The sequence below is a fragment of the Triticum dicoccoides genome, chromosome 3A, assembly GCF_002162155.2.
Source record: "Triticum dicoccoides isolate Atlit2015 ecotype Zavitan chromosome 3A, WEW_v2.0, whole genome shotgun sequence".
Taxonomy (NCBI): domain Eukaryota; kingdom Viridiplantae; phylum Streptophyta; class Magnoliopsida; order Poales; family Poaceae; genus Triticum; species Triticum dicoccoides.
The window spans coordinates 105918569-105940362 of record NC_041384.1 but is presented as its reverse complement, the minus strand read 5'-3'; positions in this window follow the sequence as shown (position 1 = coordinate 105940362).

Genomic DNA, 21794 nt, shown 5'->3' with positions numbered 1-21794 from the left:
CACGGGGCACCCCTAGAGACACAAGTTGATCCACGTGATCATATTCTTAGCCGTGTGCGGTGCCCCCTTCCACCATAGTCCTCGATAATATTGTAGCGGTGCTTAGGCGAAGCCCTACGACAGTAGTACATCAAGATCGTCACCACGCCGTCGTGCTGACGGAACTCTTCCCCGACACTTTGCTGGATCGGAGTCCGGGGATCGTCATCGAGCTGAACGTGTGCTAGAACTCGGAGGTGCCGTTGTTTTGGTGCTTGATCGGTCGGGCCGTGAAGACGTACGATCTACATCAACCAAGTCACACTCTCCCCCTCTCGTTGCTATGCGTCACCATGATCTTGCGTGTGCGTAGGAAATTTTTTGAAATTACTATGAAACCTAACAATAGGTTTGTCACCTAGCGGTGCATCAAGGACATAATTCTTCTGTGCAGCAATTATTGGGGAACGTAGTAATTTCAAAAAAATTGCTACGCACACGCAAGATCATCTGATGCATAGCAACGAGGGGGAGAGTATTGTCTACGTACCCAACGCAGACCGACTGCGGAAGCGATGACACGACGTAGAGGAAGTAGTCGTACGTCTTCACGATCCAACCGATCAAGCACCGAAACTACGGCACCTCCGAGTTCGAGCACACGTTCAGCTCGATGACGATCCCCGGACTCCGATCCAGCAAAGTGTCGGGGAAGAGTTCCGTCAGCACGACGGCGTGGTGACGATCTTGATGAACTACAACAGCAGGGCTTCGCCTAAACTCCGCTACAGTATTATCGAGGAATATGGTGGCAGGGGGCACCGCACACGGCTAAGGAACAGATCACGTGGATCAACTTGTGTGTTCTAGGGTGCCTCTACCTCAGTATATAAAGGAGCCAAGGGGAGAGGGGGGCGCCGGCCAGGGAGAGAGGCGCAGGAGGAGTCCTACTCCTTCCGGGAGTAGGACTCCCCCCCCCCCAATCCTATTCCAACTAGGATTCCCAAGGGGGAAAGGGGAAGAAGGGTGGCTTGCCACCTCTCCTAGTCCTAATAGGACTAGGGGAAGGGGGAGGCGCGCAGCCCTTGTGGGAAGCCCCTTCACCTTTCCACTAAGGCCCATGAAGGCCCATATGGCTCCCGGGGGGTTCCGGTAACCTCCTAGTAATCCGGTAAAATCCCGATTTCACCCGGAACACTTCCGATGTCCAAACATAGGCTTCCAATATATCAATCTTTACGTCTCGACCATTTCGAGACTCCTCGTCATGTCCGTGATCAAATCCGGGACTCCGAACAACCTTCGGTACATCAAAACTCATAAACTCATAATATAACTGTCATCGAAACCTTAAGCGTGCGGACCCTACGGGTTCGAGAACAATGTAGACATGACCGAGACACGCCTCCGGTCAATAACCAATAGCGGGACCTGGATTCCCATATTGGCTCCTACATATTCTACGAAGATCTTTATCGGTCAGACCGCATAACAACATACGTTGTTCCCTTTGTCATCGGTATGTTACTTGCCCGAGATTCGATCGTCGGTATCCAATACTTAGTTCAATCTCATTACCAGCAAGTCTCTTTACTCGTTCCTTAATACATCATCTCACAACTAACATATTAGTTGTAATGCTTGCAAGGCTTATGTGATGTGTATTACCGAGAGGGCCCAGAGATACCTCTCCGACAATCGGAGTGACAAATCCTAATCTCGAAATACGCCAACCCAACATCTACTTTTGGAGACACCTGTAATGCTCCTTTATAATCACCCAGTTACGTTGTGACGTTTGGTAGCACCCAAAGTGTTCCTCCGGCAAACGGGAGTTGCATAATCTCATAGTCATAGGAACATGTATAAGTCATGAAGAAAGCAATAGCAACATACTAAACGATCGTGTGCTAAGCTAATGGAATGGGTCATGTCAATCAGATCATTCAACTAATGATGTGACCTCTTTAATCAAATAACAACTCATTGTTCATGGTTAGGAAACATAACCATCTTTGATTAACGAGCTAGTCAAGTAGAGGCATACTAGTGACACTTTGTTTGTCTATGTATTCACACATGTATTATGTTTCTGATTAATACAATTCTAGCATGAATAATAAACATTTATCATGATTGTAAGGAAATAAATAATAACTTTATTATTGCCTCTAGGGAATATTTCCTTCAGTCTCCCACTTGCACTAGAGTCAATAATCTAGATTACACTGTAATGATTCTAACACCCATGGAGCTTTGGTGCTGATCATGTTTTGCTCGTGGAAGAGGCTTAGTCAATGGGTCTGCAACATTCAGATCCGTATGTATCTTGCAAATCTCTATGTCTCCCACCTGGACTAGATCCTGGATGGAATTGAAGCGTCTCTTGATGTGTTTGGTCCTTTTGTGAAATCTGGATTCCTTTGCCAAGGCAATTGCACCAGTGTTGTCACAAAATATTTTCATTGGACCCAATGCACTAGGTATGACACCTAGTTCGGATATGAACTCCTTCATCCAGACTCCTTCATTTGCTGCTTCCGAAGCAGCTATGTACTCCGCTTCACATGTAGATCCCGCTACGACGCTTTGTTTAGAACTGCACCAACTAACAGCTCCACCGTTTAATGTAAACACGTATCCGGTTTGCGATTTAGAATCGTGCGGATCAGTGTCAAAGCTTGCATCAACGTAACCTTTTACAGTGAGCTCTTTGTCACCTCCATATACGAGAAACATATCCTTAGTCCTTTTCAGGTATTTCAGGATGTTCTTGACCGCTGTCCAGTGATCCACTCCTGGATTACTTTGGTACCTCCCTGCTAAACTTATAGCAAGGCACACATCAGGTCTGGTACACAGCATTGCATACATGATAGAGCCTATGGTTGATGCATAGGGAACATCTTTCATATTCTCTCTATCTTCTGCAGTGGTCGGGCATTGAGTCTTACTCAACTTCACACCTTCTAACACAGGCAAGAATCCTTTCTTTGCTTGATCCATTTTGAACTTTTTCAAAATTTTGTCAAGGTATGTGCTTTGTGAAAGTCCAATTAAGCGTCTTGATCTATCTCTATAGATCTTAATGCCTAATATGTAAGCAGCTTCACCGAGGTCTTTCATTGAAAAACTTTTATTCAAGTATCCCTTTATGCTATCCAGAAATTCTATATCATTTCCAATCAGTAATATGTCATCCACATATAATATCAGAAATGCTACATAGCTCCCACTCACTTTCTTGTAAATACAGGCTTCTCCGAAAGTCTGTATAAAACCAAATGCTTTGATCACACTATCAAAACGTTTATTCCAACTCCGAGAGGCTTGCACCAGTCCATAAATGGATCGCTGGAGCTTGCACACTTTGTTAGCTCCCTTTGGATCGACAAAACCTTCCGGTTGCATCATGTACAACTCTTCTTCCAAAAATCCATTCAGGAATGCAGTTTTGACATCCATCTGCCAAATTTCATAATCATAAAATGCGGCAATCGCTAACATGATTCGGACAGACTTAAGCATCGCTACGGGTGAGAAAGTCTCATCGTAGTCAACCCCTTGAACTTGTCGAAAACCTTTCGCGACAAGTCGAGCTTTGTAGACAGTAACATTACCATCAGCGTCAGTCTTCTTCTTGAAGATCCATTTATTCTCAATTGCTTGCCGATCATCGGGCAAGTCAACCAAAGTCCATACTTTGTTCTCATACATGGATCCCATCTCAGATTTCATGGCTTCAAGCCACTTTGCGGAATCTGGGCTCACCATCGCTTCTTCATAGTTCGTAGGTTCATCATGATCTAGTAGCATGACTTCCAGAACAGGATTACCGTACCACTCTGGTGTGGATCTTACTCTGGTTGATCTACGAGGTTCAGTAGTATCTTGTTCTGAAGTTTCATGATCATTATCATTAACTTCCTCACTTATTGGTGTAAGTGTCGCAGAAACAGTTTTCTGTGATGTACTACTTTCCAATAAGGGAGCAGGTACAGTTACCTCGTCAAGTTCTACTTTCCTCCCACTCACTTCTTTCGAGAGAAACTCCTTCTCAAGAAAGTTTCCGAATTTAGCAACAAAAGTCTTGCCTTCGGATCTGTGATAGAAGGTGTATCCAATAGTTTCCTTTGGATATCCTATGAAGACACATTTCTCCGATTTGGGTTCGAGCTTATCAGGTTGAAGTTTTTTCACATAAGCATCGCAGCCCCAAACTTTCAGAAACGACAACTTTGGTTTCTTGCCAAACCACAGTTCATAAGGCATCGTCTCAACGGATTTTGATGGTGCCCTATTTAACGTGAATGCGGCCGTCTCTAGAGCGTATCCCCAAAATGATAGCGGTAAATCAGTAAGAGACATCATAGATCGCACCATATCTAGTAAAGTATGATTACGACGTTCAGACACACCATTACGCTGTGGTGTTCCGAGTGGCGTGAGTTGCGAAACTATTCCATAGTTTTTCAAATGTACACCAAACTCGTAACTCAAATATTCTCCTCCACGATCATATCGTAGAAACTTTATTTTCTTGTTATGATGATTTTCAACTTCACTCTGAAATTCTTTGAACTTTTCAAATGTTTCAGACTTATGTTTCATTAAGTAGATATATCCATATCTGCTCAAATCATCTGTGAAGGTGAGAAAATAACGATATCCGCCACGAGCCTCAATATTCATCGGACCACATACATCGGTATGTATGATTTCCAACAAATCTGTTGCTCTCTCCATAGTACCGGAGAACGGTGTTTTAGTCATCTTGCCCATGAGGCACGGTTCGCAAGTACCAAGTGATTCATAATCAAGTGGTTCTAAAAGTCCATCAGTATGGAGTTTCTTCATGCGCTTTACACCGATATGACCTAAACGACAGTGCCACAAATAAGTTGCACTTTCATTATCAACTCTGCATCTTTTGGCTTCAACATTATGAATATGTGTATTACTACTATCGAGATTCAATAAAAATAGACCACTCTTCAAGGGTGCATGACCATAGAAGATATTACTCATATAAATAGAACAACCATTATTCTCTGATTTAAATGAATAACCGTCTCGCATTAAACAAGATCCAGATATAATGTTCATGCTCAACGCTGGCACCAAATAACAATTATTTAGGTCTAATATTAATCCCGAAGGTAGATGTAGAGGTAGCGTGCCGACCGCGATCACATCGTCTTTGGAACCGTTTCCCACGCGCATCGTCACCTCGTCCTTAGCCAATCTTCGCTTAATCCGTAGCCCCTGTTTCGAGTTTCAAATATTAGCAACAGAACCAGTATCAAATACCCAGGTGCTACTGCGAGCATTAGTAAGGTACACATCAATAACATGTATATCACATATACCTTTGTTCACCTTGCCATCCTTCTTATCCGCCAAATACTTTGGGCAGTTCCGCTTCCAGTGACCAGTCTGCTTATAGTAGAAGCACTCAGTTTCAGGCTTAGGTCCAGACTTGGGTTTCTTCTCTTGAGCAGCAACTTGTTTGCCGTTCTTCTTGAAGTTCCCCTTCTTCTTCCCTTTGCCCTTTTTCTTGAAACTAGTGGTTTTGTTTACCATCAACACTTGATGCTCCTTTTTGATTTCTACCTCCGCAGCTTTCAGCATTGCGAAGAGCTCGGGAATAGTCTTGTTCATCCCTTGCATATTATAGTTCATCATGAAGCTCTTGTAGCTTGGTGGCAGTGATTGGAGAATTCTGTCAATGACGCAATCATCTGGAAGATTAACTCCCAATTGAATCAAGTGATTATTATACCCAGACATTTTGAGTATATGCTCACTGACAGAACTGTTCTCCTCCATCTTGCAGCTATAGAACTTATTGGAGACTTCATATCTCTCAATTCGGGCATTTGCTTGAAATATTAACTTCAACTCCTGAAACATCTCATATGCTCCATGACGTTCAAAACGTCGTTGAAGTCCCGATTCTAAGCCGTAAAGCATGGCACACTGAACTATCGAGTAGTCATCAGCTTTGTTCTGCCAGACATTCATAACATCTGGTGTTGATCCAGCAGCGGGCCTGGCACCCAGCGGTGCTTCCAGGACGTAATTCTTCTATGCAGCAATGAGGATAATCCTCAAGTTACGGACCTAGTCCGTGTAATTGCTACCATCATCTTTCAACTTTGCTTTCTCAAGGAACGCATTAAAATTCAACGGAACAACAGCACGAGCCATCTATCTACAATCAACATAAATAAGCAAGATACTATCAGGTACTAAGTTCATGATAAATTTAGTTCAATTAATCATATTACTTAAGAACTCCCACTTAGATAGACATCCCTCTAATCCTCTAAGTGATCACGTGATCCAAATCAACTAAACCATGTCCGATCATCACGTGAGATGGAGTAGTTTCATCGGTGAACATCATTATGTTGATCATATCTACTATATGATTCACGCTCGACCTTTCGGTCTCCGTGTTCCGAGGCCATATATGTATATGCTTGGCTCGTCAAGTATAACCTGAGTATTCCGCGTGTGCAACTGTTTTGCACCCGTTGTATTTGAACGTAGAGCCTATCACACCCGATCATCACGTGGTGTCTCAGCACGAAGAACTTTCGCAACGGTGCATACTCAGGGAGAACACTTCTTGATAATTTAGTGAGAGATCATCTTATAATGCTACCGTCAATCAAAGCAAGATAAGATGCATAAAAACATCACATGCAATCAATATAAGTGATATGATATGGCCATCATCATCTTGTGCTTGTGATCTCCATCTCCGAAGCACCGTTATGATCACCATCGTCACCGGCGCGACACCTTGATCTCCATCGTAGCATCGTTGTCGTCTCGCCAATCTTATGCTTCCACGACTATCACTACCGTTTAGTAATAAAGTAAAGCATTACATCGCGATTGCATTGCATACAATAAAGCGACAACCGTATGGCTCCTGCCAGTTGCCGATAACTTGGTTACAAAACATGATCATCTCATACAATAAAATTCAGCATCATGCCTTGACCATATCACATCACAACATGCCCTGCAAAAACAAGTTAGACGTCCTCTACTTTGTTGTTGCATGTTTTACGTGGCTGCTACGGGCTTAAGTAAGAACCAATCTCACCTACGCATCAAAACCACAACGATAGTTTGTCAAATAGACTCCGTTTTAACCTTCGCAAGGACCGGGCGTAGCCACACTCGGTTCAACTAAAGTTGGAGAGACAGTCGCCCGCAAGCCATCTATGTGCAAAGCACGTCGAGGGAACCGGTCTCGTGTAAGCGTACGCGTAAGGTTGGTCCGGGTCGTCTCATCCAACAATACCGCCGAACCAAAGTATGACATGCTGATAGGCAGTATGACTTGTATCGTCCACAACTCACTTGTGTTCTACTCGTGCATATAACATCAACATAAATAACCTAGGCTCGGATGCCACTGTTGGGGAACGTAGTAATTTCAAAAAAATTCCTACGCACACGCAAGATCATGTGATGCATAGCAACGAGGGGGAGAGTATTGTCTACGTACCCAACGCAGACCGACTGCGGAAGCGATGACACGACGTAGAGGAAGTAGTCGTACGTATTCACGATCCAACCGATCAAGCACCGAAACTACGGCACCTCCGAGTTCGAGCACACGTTCAGCTCGATGACGATCCCCGGACTCCGATCCAGCAAAGTGTCAGGGAAGAGTTCCGTCAGCACGACGACGTGGTGACGATCTTGATGAACTACAACAGCAGGGCTTCGCCTAAACTCCGCTACAGTATTATCGAGGAATATGGTGGCAGGGGGCACCGCACACGGCTAAGGAACAGATCACGTGGATCAACTTGTGTGTTCTAGGGTGCCTCTACCTCAGTATATAAAGGAGCCAAGGGGGGAGGGGGGCGCCGGCCAGGGAGAGAGGCGCAGGAGGAGTCCTACTCCTTCCGGGAGTAGGACTCCCCCCCCCCCAATCCTATTCCAACTAGGATTCCCAAGGGGGAAAGGGGAAGAAGGGTGGCCGGCCACCTCTCCTAGTAATAATAGGACTAGGGGAAGGGGGGAGGCGCGTAGCCCTTGTGGGCAGCCCCTTCACCTTTCCACTAAGGCCCATGAAGGCCCATATGGCTCCCGGGGGGTTCCGGTAACCTCCCGGTAATTCGGTAAAATCCCGATTTCACCCGGAACACTTCCGATGTCCAAACATAGGCTTCCAATATATAAATCTTTATGTCTCGACCATTTCGAGACTCCTCGTCATGTCCGTGATCACATCCGGGACTCCGAACAACCTTCGGTACATCAAAACTCATAAACTCATAATATAACTGTCATCGAAACCTTAAGCGTGCGGACCCTACGGGTTCGAGAACAATGTAGACATGACCGAGACACGCCTCCGGTCAATAACCAATAGCGGGACCTGGATGCCCATATTGGCTCCTACATATTCTACGAAGATCTTTATCGGTCAGACCGCATAACAACATACGTTGTTCCCTTTGTCATCGGTATGTTACTTGCCCGAGATTCGATCGTCGGTATCCAATACTTAGTTCAATCTCGTTACCAGCAAGTCTCTTTACTCGTTCTGTAATACATCATCTCACAACTAACATATTAGTTGTAATGCTTGCAAGGCTTATGTGATGTGTATTACCGAGAAGGCCCAGAGATACCTCTCCGACAATCGGAGTGACAAATCCTAATCTCGAAATACGCCAACCCAACATCTACTTTTGGAGACACCTGTAATGCTCCTTTATAATCAGCCAGTTACGTTGTGACGTTTGGTAGCACCCAAAGTGTTCCTCCGGCAAACGGGAGTTGCATAATCTCATAGTCATAGGAACATGTATAAGTCATGAAGAAAGCAATAGCAACATACTAAACGATCGTATGCTAAGCTAATGGAATGGGTCATGTCAATCAGATCATTCAACTAATGATGTGACCTCTTTAATCAAATAACAACTCATTGTTCATGGTTAGGAAACATAACCATCTTTGATTAACGAGCTAGTCAAGTAGAGGCATACTAGTGACACTTTGTTTGTCTATGTATTCACACATGTATTATGTTTCTGATTAATACAATTCTAGCATGAATAATAAACATTTATCATGATTATAAGGAAATAAATAATAACTTTATTATTGCCTCTAGGGCATATTTCCTTCAGCAATGAGGATAAACCTCAGATCACGGATCCAATCCGCGTCATTGCTACTAACACCTTTCAACTTAGTTTTCTCTAGGAACATATCAAAAATAAAACAGTGGAGCTAAACGTGACCTATTGATCTACAACATAGATATGCTAATACTAGTAGGACTAAGTTCATGATAACATTAAGTTCAATTAATCATATTACTTAAGAACTCCCACTTAGATAGACATCCCTCTAATCATCTAAGTGATCACGTGATCCATATCAACTAAACCATAACCGATCATCACGTGAAATGGAGTAGTTTTCAATGGTGAACATCATTATGTTGATCATATCTACTATATGATTCATGCTCCACCTTTCGGTCTCAGTGTTCCGAGGCCATATCTGCATATGCTAGGCTCATCAAGTTTAACCTGAGTATTCTGCGTGTGCAAAACTGGCTTGCACCCATTGTAGATGGACGTAGAGCTTATCACACCCGATCATCACGTGGTGTCTGGGCACGACGAACTTTGGCAACGGTGCATACTCAGGGAGAACACTTTTATCTTGAAATTTAGTGAAGGTCATCTTATAATGCTACCGTCAATCAAAGCAAGATAAGATGCATAAAAGATAAACATCACATGCAATCAATATAAGTGATATGATATGGCCATCATCATCTTGTGCTTGTGATCTCCATCTCCGAAGCACCGTCATGATCACCATTGTCACCGGCGCGACACCTTGATCACCATCGTAGCATTGTTGTTGTCTCGCCAATCTTATGCTTCCACGACTATCGCTACCGCTTAGTGATAAAGTAAAGCATTACAGCGCAATTGCATTGCATACAATAAAGCGACAACCATATGGCTCCTGCCAGTTGCCGATAACTCGGTTACAAAAGCATGATCATCTCATACAATAAAATTTAGCATCATGTCTTAACCATATCACATCACAACATGCCCTGCAAAAACAAGTTAGACGTCCTCTACTTTGTTGTTGCAAGTTTTAAGTGGCTGCTACGGGCTTAAGAAAGAACCGTTCTTACCTACGCGTCAAAACCACAATGATAGTTTGTCAAGTTGGTGTTGTTTTAACCTTCACAAGGACCGGGCGTAGCCACACTTGGTTCAACTAAAGTTGGAGAAACTGACACCCGCCAGCCACCTGTGTGCAAAGCACGTCGGTAGAACCAGTCTCGCGTAAGCGTACGCGTAATGTCGGTCCGGGCTGCTTCATCCAATAATACCGCCGAACCAAAGTATGACATGATGGTAAGCAGTATGACTTATATCTCCCACAACTCACTTGTATTCTACTCGTGCATATAACATCAACGCATAAAACCTAGGCTCGGATGCCACTGTTGGGAACGTAGTAATTTCAAAAAAATTCATACGCACACGCAAGATCATGGTGATGCATAGCAACGAGAGGGGAGAATGTTGCCCACGTACCCTCGTAGACCGAAAGCGAAAGCGTTAGCACAACGTGGTTGATGTAGTCGTACGTCTTCACGATCCGACCGATCCAAGTACCGAACGCACGGCACCTCCGAGTTCAGCACACGTTCAGCTCGATGACGTCACGCGAACTCCGATCCAGCAGAGCTTCACGGGAGAGTTCCGTCAGCACGACGGTGTGGTGACGGTGATGATGTTGCTACCGACGCAGGGCTTCGCCTAAGCACCGCTATGATATGACCGAGGTGGAATATGATGGAGGGGGGCACCACACACGGCTGGGAAAGATCAACTGATCAACTTGTGTGTTTAGAGGTGCCCCCTGTCCCCGTATATAAAGGAGCAAGGGGGAGGCCGGCCGGCCCTCTATGGGTGCGCCAGGAGGAGGAGTCCTCCTCCTAGTAGGAGTAGGACTCCCCTTTCCTACTCCTACTAGGAGGAGGAAAGGAAAGAGGAGAAGGAGAAGGAAGGAGAGGGAGGAAAAGGAGGAAAGGGGGGCCGGCCCCCTAGTCCAATTCGGTTTGGGCTAGGGGGGCACACGCCCTGCCTCCTCTCTTCCACCACTTGGCCCATGAGGGCCATTACTTCTTCCTCGTATTCCCGCAACTCCCCGATACCCCCGAAAATACCCAAATCACTCGGAACCTTTCTGATGTCCGAATATAGTCATCCAATATATCGATCTTTACGTCTCGACCATTTCGAGACTTCTCGTCATGTCCCCGATCTCATCTGGGACTCCGAACTACTTTCGGTACATCAAATCACATAAACTCATAATACAATCGTCACCGAAACTTTAAGCGTGCGGACCCTACAGGTTCGAGAACTATGTAGACATGACCGAGACATGTCTCCGGTCAATAACCAATAGCGGAACCTGGATGCTCATATTGGCTCCCACATATTCTACGAAGTTCTTTATCGATCAGAGCGCATAACAACATACGTTGTTCCCTTTGTCATCGGTATGTTACTTGCCCGAGATTCGATCGTCGGTATCTCAATACCTAGTTCATTCTCGTTACCGGCAAGTCTCTTTACTCGTTCCGTAATACATCATCCCGCAACTAACTCATTAGTTGCAATGCTTGCAAGGCTTAAGTGATGTGCATTACCGAGAGGGCCCAGAGATACCTCTCCGACAATCGGAGTGACAAATCCTAATCTCGAAATATGCCAACCCAACAAGTACCTTCGGAGACACCTGTAGAGCACCTTTATAATCACCCAGTTACGTTGTGACGTTTGGTAGCACACAAAGTGTTCCTCTGGTAAACGGGAGTTGCATAATCTCATAGTCATAGGAACATGTATAAGTCATGAAGAAAGCAATAGCAACAAACTAAATGATCAAGTGCTATGCTAACGGAATGGGTCAAGTCAATCACATCATTCTCCTAATGAAGTGATCCCGTTAATCAAATGACAACTCATGTCTATGGTTAGGAAACATAACCATCTTTGATCAACGAGCTAGTCAAGTAGAGGCATACTAGTGACACTCTGTTTGTCTATGTATTCACACATGTATTATGTTTCCGGTTAATACAATTCTAGCATGAATAATACACATTTATCATGATATAAGGAAATAAATAATAAATTTATTATTGCCTCTAGGGCATATTTTCTTCAGGTAAGGAACTGCCATCTAGCTCTGCACTTGATTCACCTTCTGTTTTGAGTAAGCTTGCGACACCTACACTTGCTTCTTCTATTCGTTCTGATATGTCGCATGTTATTGATGATGCCACTTCTGCTATGCATGATACTTATGATGAAACTACCTCTATGCCTGATACTACTATGCCACTTAGTGCTTTTCTTGATGAACAACTTGCTAGGGCTAGAGAGATTGAAAATATTGAATCTGATGATACTAATGAAAGCGATGATGAAGAACCACTTGCCATTCCTAAGGGTTATGTTTTTGATCAAGATGCTTCTTAGCTATTTTAGCTTGTAGAAATAGAACTAAACTTAAAAAATTATTAGCTAAATGGAGTAAGCAATCTCTAAATGCTAGAATGAAACCTGACCCTGCTTTTGCTACTTCACCTATCTTTGTTATTGATAAGGATTATGAATTCTCTGTTGATCCTGATATAATTACTTTGGTTGAATCTGATCCTTTTCATGGTTATGAATCTGAAACTGCTGTGGCACATCTTACTAAATTGAATGATATAGCTACCCTGTTCACTAAAGATGAGAGAACTCGCTACTTTTATATCCTTAAAATATTTGCGTTCTCATTAAAGGGTGATGCTAAGATATGGTTTAATTCTCTTGATCCTGGTTGTGTGCGTAGTCCCCAGGATATGATTTATTACTTCTCTGCTAAATATTTCCCTGCTCATAAGAAACAAGCTGCTTTAAGGGATATATATATATAATTTTGTGCAAATTGAAGAAGAGAGTCTCCCACAAGCTTGGGGGAGGCTTCTCCAATTACTTAATGCTTTGCCTGATCATCCTCTTAAGAAAAATGAAATACTTGATATCTTTTATAATGGACTAACCGATGCCTCCAGAGACTACCTGGATAGTTGTGCTGGTTCTGTTTTCAGGGAAAGAACACCGGATGAAGCTGAAATTCTATTGAATAATATGTTGACAAATGAAAATAATTGGACACCTCCGGAGCCAATTCCTGAGCCTATTCCTAAACCAACTCCGAAGAAGAGGGGTATTCTATTTCTCAGTCCTGAAGATATGCAAGAGGCAAAGAAACCTATGAAAGAAAAAGGTATTAAAGCTGAAGATGTTAAGAATTTACCTCCTATTGAAGAAATACATGGTCTTAATTTACCGCCTGTTGAAGAAACATATAATCTTAATCCTTTACCTATTGAAGAAACTCATGGTCTTGATAACCTGACACAGGTAGTAAAGGTAAATTCTCTCTATAGATATGATGAAGCTGTAATCCCATTTACTAAGTTTGCTAGCCCATGCTTAGATGAGTTTGATAAATTTATGGCTAAGCAAGAAGATTTTAATGCTTATTTTGGTAAACAATTGAAATAGAATTCAAATATGCTTGAACACTTGGGTGATTATATGGCTAATGTTAAAGGTGAAATTAAACTTATTAGTAAACATGCTTCTATGGTTACCACTCAAGTAGAACAAGTACTTAAAGCTCAAAATGGTAATGATGTTAGAGTGGCTACTAGAACTGGTAGAATGACTCAGGAACCTTTGTATCCTGAAGGCCACCCTAAGAGAATTGAGCAAGATTCTCAGAGAAATAAAATAGATGCACCTAGTCCTTCTAAAAAGAAGAAAAAGAAAAATGATAAGACTTTGCATGCTTCTAGTGATTCTATTGTTGAAACACCTGAGAATCCAAATGATATTTCTATTTCTGATGTTGAAACACAATCTGGTAATGAACCTGAAACTAGTGATAATGCTAATAATAATGTTCATGATGATGCTCAACCTAGTAATGATAATGATATAGAAATTGAACCTGCTGTTGATCTTGATAACCCACAATCAAAGAATCAACGTTATGATAAAAAAAGACTTTGTTGCTAGGAAACATGGTAAAGAAAGAGAACCATGGGTTCAGAAACCCATGCCTTTTCCTCCCAAACCATCCAAGAAAAAGGATGATGAGGATTTTGAGCGCTTTGCTGAAATGATTAGACCTATCTTTTTGCGTGTGCGATTAACTAATATGCTCAAAACAAATCCTTATGCTAAGTACATGAAATATAATATTACAAATAAAAGAAAGATACCGGAAGCTGAAATTTCCATCATGCTTGCTAATTATACTTTTAAGGGTGGAATACCAAAGAAACTTGGAGATCCAGGAGTACCCACTATACCATGCTCCATTAAAAGAAACTATGTTAAAACTGCTTTATGTGATCTTGGAGCCGGTGTTAGTGTTATGCCTCTCTCTTTATATCTTAGACTTGATTTGAATAAGTTGACATCTACTGAAATATCTTTGCAAATGGCTGATAAATCAACTGCTATACCTGTCGGTATTTGTGAGGATGTGCATGTTGTAGTTGCAAACGTTACTATTTTAATGGACTTTGTTATTCTTGATATTCCCGAGGACAATAGTATGTCTATTATTCTTGGAAGACCCTTTTTGAATACTGCAGGGGCTGTTATTGATTGCACTAAAGGAAATGTCACTTTTCATGTTAATGGTAATGAGCATACGGTACACTTTCCGAGGAAACAACCTCAAGTTCATAGTATCAACTCTATTGGAAAGATTCCATTAATTATATTTGGAGGTTTTGAATTTCCTCTTCCTACTGTCAAGAAGAAATATGATATTCTTATTATTGGGGGTGTGCATATCCCCGTTGAGGTAACATAGTGTTATTCGAAATTTCGCCGGTTCCATGTTATTCGGAATGAATTCGTTAACAAGACTTGATCAACCTTGTTAGAGGATTCCTTTTGATGATCATGAGATGGATGAAACTAGAAGGCACAACCTTTTGTATCCCATTTTTACTTTCTGTTATTTATATTAAATAAAATAAAAATAAATATTTGTCTGCCTGTTATCTGATTATCCGTGCAATATAAAAATACCTCGAAAATAAAAGTTCTCCAAATGCCCTGAAAATTAAATATGATTTTTTCTAGAATATTTGAGGATTTATGGAACTGAGAACACACTAGGGGGCTAGCCACCTGCCCACGAGGGTGGAGGGCGCACCCACCCCTCTAGGGCGCGCCCCCTGCCTCGTGGGCACACGGTGGCCCTCCTCCACTTATCCTTTCACCCATACACTTCTTCTTCCTCCCACAAACACGAATAACCAGCTCAAACCCGAGTCCAAGCTCATTTTGCTGCCATTTTCGATCTCCTTGCTCAAAGCACCTCTCACAAAACTACTTGGGGAGATTGTTCCTTGGTATGTGACTCCTCCATTGGTCCAATTAGTTTTTGTTCTAGTGCTTTATTCATTGCAAATTTTTGCTGCTTAGGTGACCCTATTCTTGAGCTTGCGTGTCAAATTTATATGTTCAAAAGTAGTTTTGATGCATGATATAGGCCCTAGGCACTTGTAGGAGTAGTTAATATCCATATTATTAAGTTTGGTTTACTTTTATTTTGAAGTTACTAAAATTTTCAGAATTTTTCAGAAAATGATGAGGAGACTATTGAGGGGCTCATCGAGCCAAAGCTCGAAGGAAAAGGCACCAAAGTCTAAGTATAATTTGCCGCGCACCACGGAGATTCGGGCGTGTGAATGGCCTTCTGATGAATTCTTGAGAGTAGCCGAGATTTATGAAGATTTTCATGAATTGGCTCATAATGCAGGCCTCGCCTCTTCCTCCATGACCAATGCGATCAGTATCTCTTGCTCACAAATACCTTTGTGCAAAACTTTCATTTTCATTCTAGGAACTCACCACCTACAGTGGAGTTTCATTTATATGATGAGCATAAGGAGATGTCACTTTATGATTTTTGTCGGATTTGTCTAGTCCCTTTTGAGGGCAAGACAGAAGAACCACATCGTGATGATGTGGAGGGGTTTATTGACACTATCACTATAGGGGAAACTAGGAAGGTTTCCGATGCACGAATCACTAGCATACATTTTCCTGTTTTACGTTACTTTGCATTATTTGCTCGTCGTTGCTTAATTGGTCGCGGAAACTATGGAAACCTTAGTATCCCTGATATTATTATTTTGCTTCAAGTTTTATACAGTGATAACACTTTTAGCATGGGCGGTATTATTGCTAAACGGTTAAGTCTGAACCGTACCTAGGGCCCCATCTTTGGAGGCATCTATGCCTCACGCCTAGCTGCACATTTTAACATACCTATTAGGCATGCTGAGAAGGAAGAAAAGGTGTTGCCCCGTGTTTATCTAGATTATAAAAGTATGGTGGCACATGATTTTATTGTTAAGAATAGGCAGGAGAGCTTAAATATCAATTGTTTTTCAATAAACATCATCCTAAGGCTATTACCCTGCCTACTCCTTCTTTGTTTGATCTATCTTCAGGCACGTACCTTGTTCCGTTGACGGCTATTCAAGCCTACCGGAACCCTGCACCAGCCGAGGAGCCAGAGTCGGAACCACAATTTGATCCCTCACGACAGTCTAATTACCAGTGGGATCTAGAGATGATTGCCAGCCAGTGGCAATCGAAGCCTTCTTCTTCCTCATTGCAGTACGACCCCAACTACTATTATGGATATCCGCTAGGCCAGCTGTGGCCATAGACCAACTTAGGCCAAAAGCCTAAGCTTGGGAGAGTACGTATTTCTCACCGACATTACATTTATGCTCACACACTCATTGCTAAATGTCAGTGCTCATACTTTTTCATTTATCATCCATGCTAGTTTATTTTCCTTTTTGTGCTTTCTTCTTGTGTGTTGGATAAACCTTAAGAAAAAACAAAAAAATTAGTTGTAGATTTTAATTAGTTTACTTTCCATGCTTGTAGTAGTAATTAAAAAGAAAACCCAAAAAGATTTCCTGTTCTTCTTTTGCTTGTTGGGAGCTTTCCCGTGTAAATAGTTTTATTTCTTTTCTTTTCCTTGGGGGTTGATAGGAGAAGACCATGATTAAATTGTTGAAGTGGCTCTTATATGCATTATTGTTTATCTGAAAAAAGAGCCTATATTGCCTTGTCTTCTCCTGTTTATTGAATGCTTGCAGATTCCAGCTTAGTCCAATGCACATGCACTATTCACATCGTTTGGTCGTGCAAGTGAAGGGAAATTATGATGATATATGATGGACTGGCTGAGATGAGAAAAGCTGGTATGAACTCGACCTCTTTTTTTTTGTAAATATGATTAGTTCATCGTTCCTGATTCAGCCTATTATGAATAAACATGTTTGCAATGACAACTAGAGATCATAGTTTCTTATGCCATACTTGATTAGCTATGAGTTATAATGGTTTACCTTGCGTGCCAACATGCTATTAAAATGGTTATGATGTGGTATGATAGGATGGTATCCTCCTCTGGATGATTTAAGTGACTTGACTTGGCACATGTTCACGCATGTAGTTGAAACAAAATCAACATAGCCTTCACGATATTTATGTTCATGGTGGATTATATCCTACTCATGCTTGCATTCCGTGTTGATTAATTTTAATGCATGTTCATGACTGTTGTCGCTCTCTACCTGGTCGCTTCCCAGTCTTTTGCTAGCCTTCACCTGTACTAAGCGGGAATACTGCTTGTGCATCCAGTCCCTTAAACCCCAAAGTTATTCCACATGAGTCCACTATACCTACCTATATACGGTATCTACCTGCCGTTCCAAGTAAATTTGTATGTGCCAAACTCTAAACCTTCAAATAAATATCCTATTTTGTATGCTCGAATAGCTCATGTATCAACTAGGGCTGTCTGTATCTTCCATGTTAGGCGGGTTATTCTCAAGAGGAGTGGACTCCGCTCCTTACTCACGAGATAAATGGCTGGTCATCGGGATGCCCAGTCCCATTATTTATGCAAACTAAATCAAAATAATTGCAAACAAAACTCCCCTGGGACTCTTGTTAGTTGGAGGCACTCGTTGTTTCGAGCAAGCCATGGATTGATGCTTGTGGTGGAAGGGGGAGTATAAACTTTACCATTCTGTTTGGGAACCGCCTATAATGTGTGTAGCATGGAAGATATCGCGGTCTCTTGGTTGTTATGTTGACAATGAAAGTATACCGCTCAAAATATTATTCACCTCTATTTCAAAACCGAGCTCTGGCACCTCTACAAATCCCTGCTTCCCTCTGCGAAGGGCCTATCTATTTACTTTTATGCTGAGTCATCATCCTCTTATTAAAAAGCACCAGTTAGAGAGCACCGTTGTCATTTGCATTCATTACTGTTAGTTTACATTGAGTATGACTTGACTGGATCTCTTTTATCATGAATTACAATGTCTAGTCAGTCCTTAGTCTTTAAAGGTGCTCTGCATTTATGTTTTGCGGTCTTAGAAAGGGCTAGCGAGATACCATCTTATTATATCATATTATGATTGTTTTGAGAAAGTGTTGTCATCCAAGATTTATTATTATGGCTCGCTAGTTGATTATGCTATTGATATGAGTAAACTTGAGACCTATGCGTTATTGCGAATGTGGTTAGTTATAATCTTTAATGAAAACTTGACTGCTGGCTTTACATATTTACAACAACAAGAGCAAACAGAGTTTGTAAAAGTTTTTCTTTATCACTTTCAGTTTGTCAACTGAATTGCTTGAGGAAAAGCAAAGGTTTAAGCTTGGGGGGAGTTGATACGTCTCCAACGTATCTATTTTTCCAAACACTTTTGCCCTTGTTTTGGACTCTAACTTGCATGATTTGAATGGAACTAACCTGGATTGACGCTGTTTTCAGCAGAATTACCATGGTGTTATTTATGTGCAGGAGCAAACGTTCTCGGAATGGCCTGAAACTTCACGGAGCCACTTTTCAGAAAATAAGAAAAATACCTGCCAAAGATAAAGGCCAGGGGGCCCACCACCTTGCCACGAGGGTGGGGGCGCGCCCCCCTACCTCGTGGGCCCCCTATTGCCTCTCCGACTCCAACTCCACCTCCATATATTGAGTTTCAGGGAGAGAAAAAATCAGAGAGAAGAAATCATCGCGTTTTACGATACGGAGCCGCCGCCAAGCCCTAAAACCTCTCGGAAGGGCTGATCTGGAGTCCGTTCGGGGCTCCGGAGAGGGGAATCCGTCGCCATCGTCATCATCAACCATCCTCCATCACCAATTTCATGATGCTCACCGCCGTGCATGAGTAATTCCATCGTAGGCTTGCTGGACGGTGATGGGTTGGATGGGATCTATCATGTAATCGAGTTAATTTTGTTAGGGTTTGATCCCTAGTGTCCATTATGTTCTGAGATTGATGTTGATATGACTTTGCTATGCTTAATGCTTGTCACTAGGGCCCGAGTGCCATGATTTCAGATCTGAACCTATTATGTTTTCATCAATATATGAGTGTTCTTGATCCTATCTTGCAAGTCTATAGTCACCTATTATGTGTTATGATCCGTTAACCCCGAAGTGACAATAATCGGGATACTTACCGGTGATGACCGTAGTTTGAGGAGTTCATGTATTCACTATGTGTTAATGCTTTGTTCCGGTTCTCTATTAAAAGGAGGCCTTAATATCCCTTAGTTTCCGTAAGGACCCCGCTGCCACAGGAGGGTAGGACAAAAGATGTTATGCAAGTTCTTTTCCATAAGCACGTATGACTATATTCGGAATACATGCCTACATTATATCAATGAACTGGAGCTAGTTTTGTGTCACCCTAGGTTATGGCTGTTACATGATGAACCGCATTCTCCATCACTGATCCATTGCCTACAAGCTTTCCATATATTGTTCTTCGCTTATTTACTTTTCTGTTGCTATTGCTATCATCACTACAAAATACCAAAAACATTACTTTTAATACTGTTACCTTTTGCTACCGTTATCACTACTATCATATTACTTTGCTACTAAACACTTTGCTGCAGATATTAAGTTTCCAGGTGTGGTTGAATTGACAACTCAGCTGCTAATACTTGAGAATATTTCTTTGGCTCCCCTTGTGTCGAGTCAATAAATTTGGGTTGAATACTCTACCCTCGAAAACTGTTGCGATCCCCTATACTTGTGGGTTATCAGTGGACGATAGAACCTTACATTCTTTTTAAGTAGGAGACTAGATAATTGCATGTGTGTTGCAACGGTTTAAATATTCTATATTATGTTAGTCCGTGATTGCCTACCGTATTAGTGTGATTGTCTAAATAATTATTTAGCAAATCATGCCCGTGATTTACCCGCCTAAATAAATTTTAGGATTTTATTTGATAATCACTTATTTGGTAAGAATTTATTGTCTTACCAAAAAAAACATAAATTTGATGTGCTAGGTGAATAAAAGACGAAAAGGAAGGAAGGATGTTGGATTAAGGATGAGGTGGACGATAGAAATTTACGTATTTTTAAGTAGGAGAAATTTAAGACTAAGCATTTAAAAGTTATTTTTTTCAAAACAGAGTGTTCCTAAAAACTGAAAGAAAATACTTTAGAATCAATCCTTTTCTTTATTAGCAACCCTTAAAATGAACCCACAAAAAAGCAACCTTTAAAATGAAACTATAGTGAGTTCTGGTAAGAGCATGTACAATCGGACCCCCTATACCCACCCCAAACGTCCGGAAGGGCTGCCCGGTTAGTGTCTGGATGAAAAAACGCCACCCAACCGGGTGCCCCATTTTTTGGCCCAAATGCCCGGACTGACCGGCAGTCCCCATATCCGGCCCAAATTTGGGGCGGATATGGGCACGCCTGGATGTGCCCGCCATATCAGACTGACTGCTTGGGCTCGCGCCAATTCGCTCAACCCCCCCTCCTTGCCCTAGCAGCTATCTCCTCTTCTTTGTCCGTCCACGTCCACACAACCACCATCGGACTTCCACCGGTATCGGTGCTCCACCACCATCCCCAACCCAGGTATTCGTTACCGAACCCCCCCCCCAACCCACACCACCGCCGACCCGGCCGCCACCGGACGCCGCCCCGATACGTCAAACTCCTCCGTATTTTCACCTCGCACTCTACCTATTCGATGGAATGCCCGAGCCAGTTTTATTCTTTTGGTCATTACTTGTAGGTCACCATCGGATTCGTCGTAGAATCATGGCTATGTAAACGATGAGCTTGATGAATTCATATTCAACAAGTTCATCGCTTTGGTGGATTCAGACGATGAGGATGCTGGTATGATGATGATGATGATGATGATGATGATCATGAGCATCCAAGATGAGTTGGAGAAGGCAGAGGAGGACACCCTCAACTTCAAGCGTTCCATCAAGAGCCGGAGAGTTATTCCTCGTGATAGGATTGTCGGTGCACGCCTTCTGTACACGGACTACTTCACAGTGGTCCTAGCATTCCATGAAACGTTCTTTCGTCGTAGCTACCGAATGAGCAGAAACTTGTTCTTGCAGATAGTGGATGGCGTGGAGAAGGCTGTAGATGACAAATTCATGCTGCGAAGGATTGTTCCAGACATCTTTCCTTTTCTCCTCTACAGAAATGCATGGCTGCTCTAAGGATGCTTGCTTATGGTAAAGCAGTTGATGCAATTGATGTAGAAATTCTGATGGAGAGACCACGATCCTGAACACCACGATGTAATTTGCACGCAC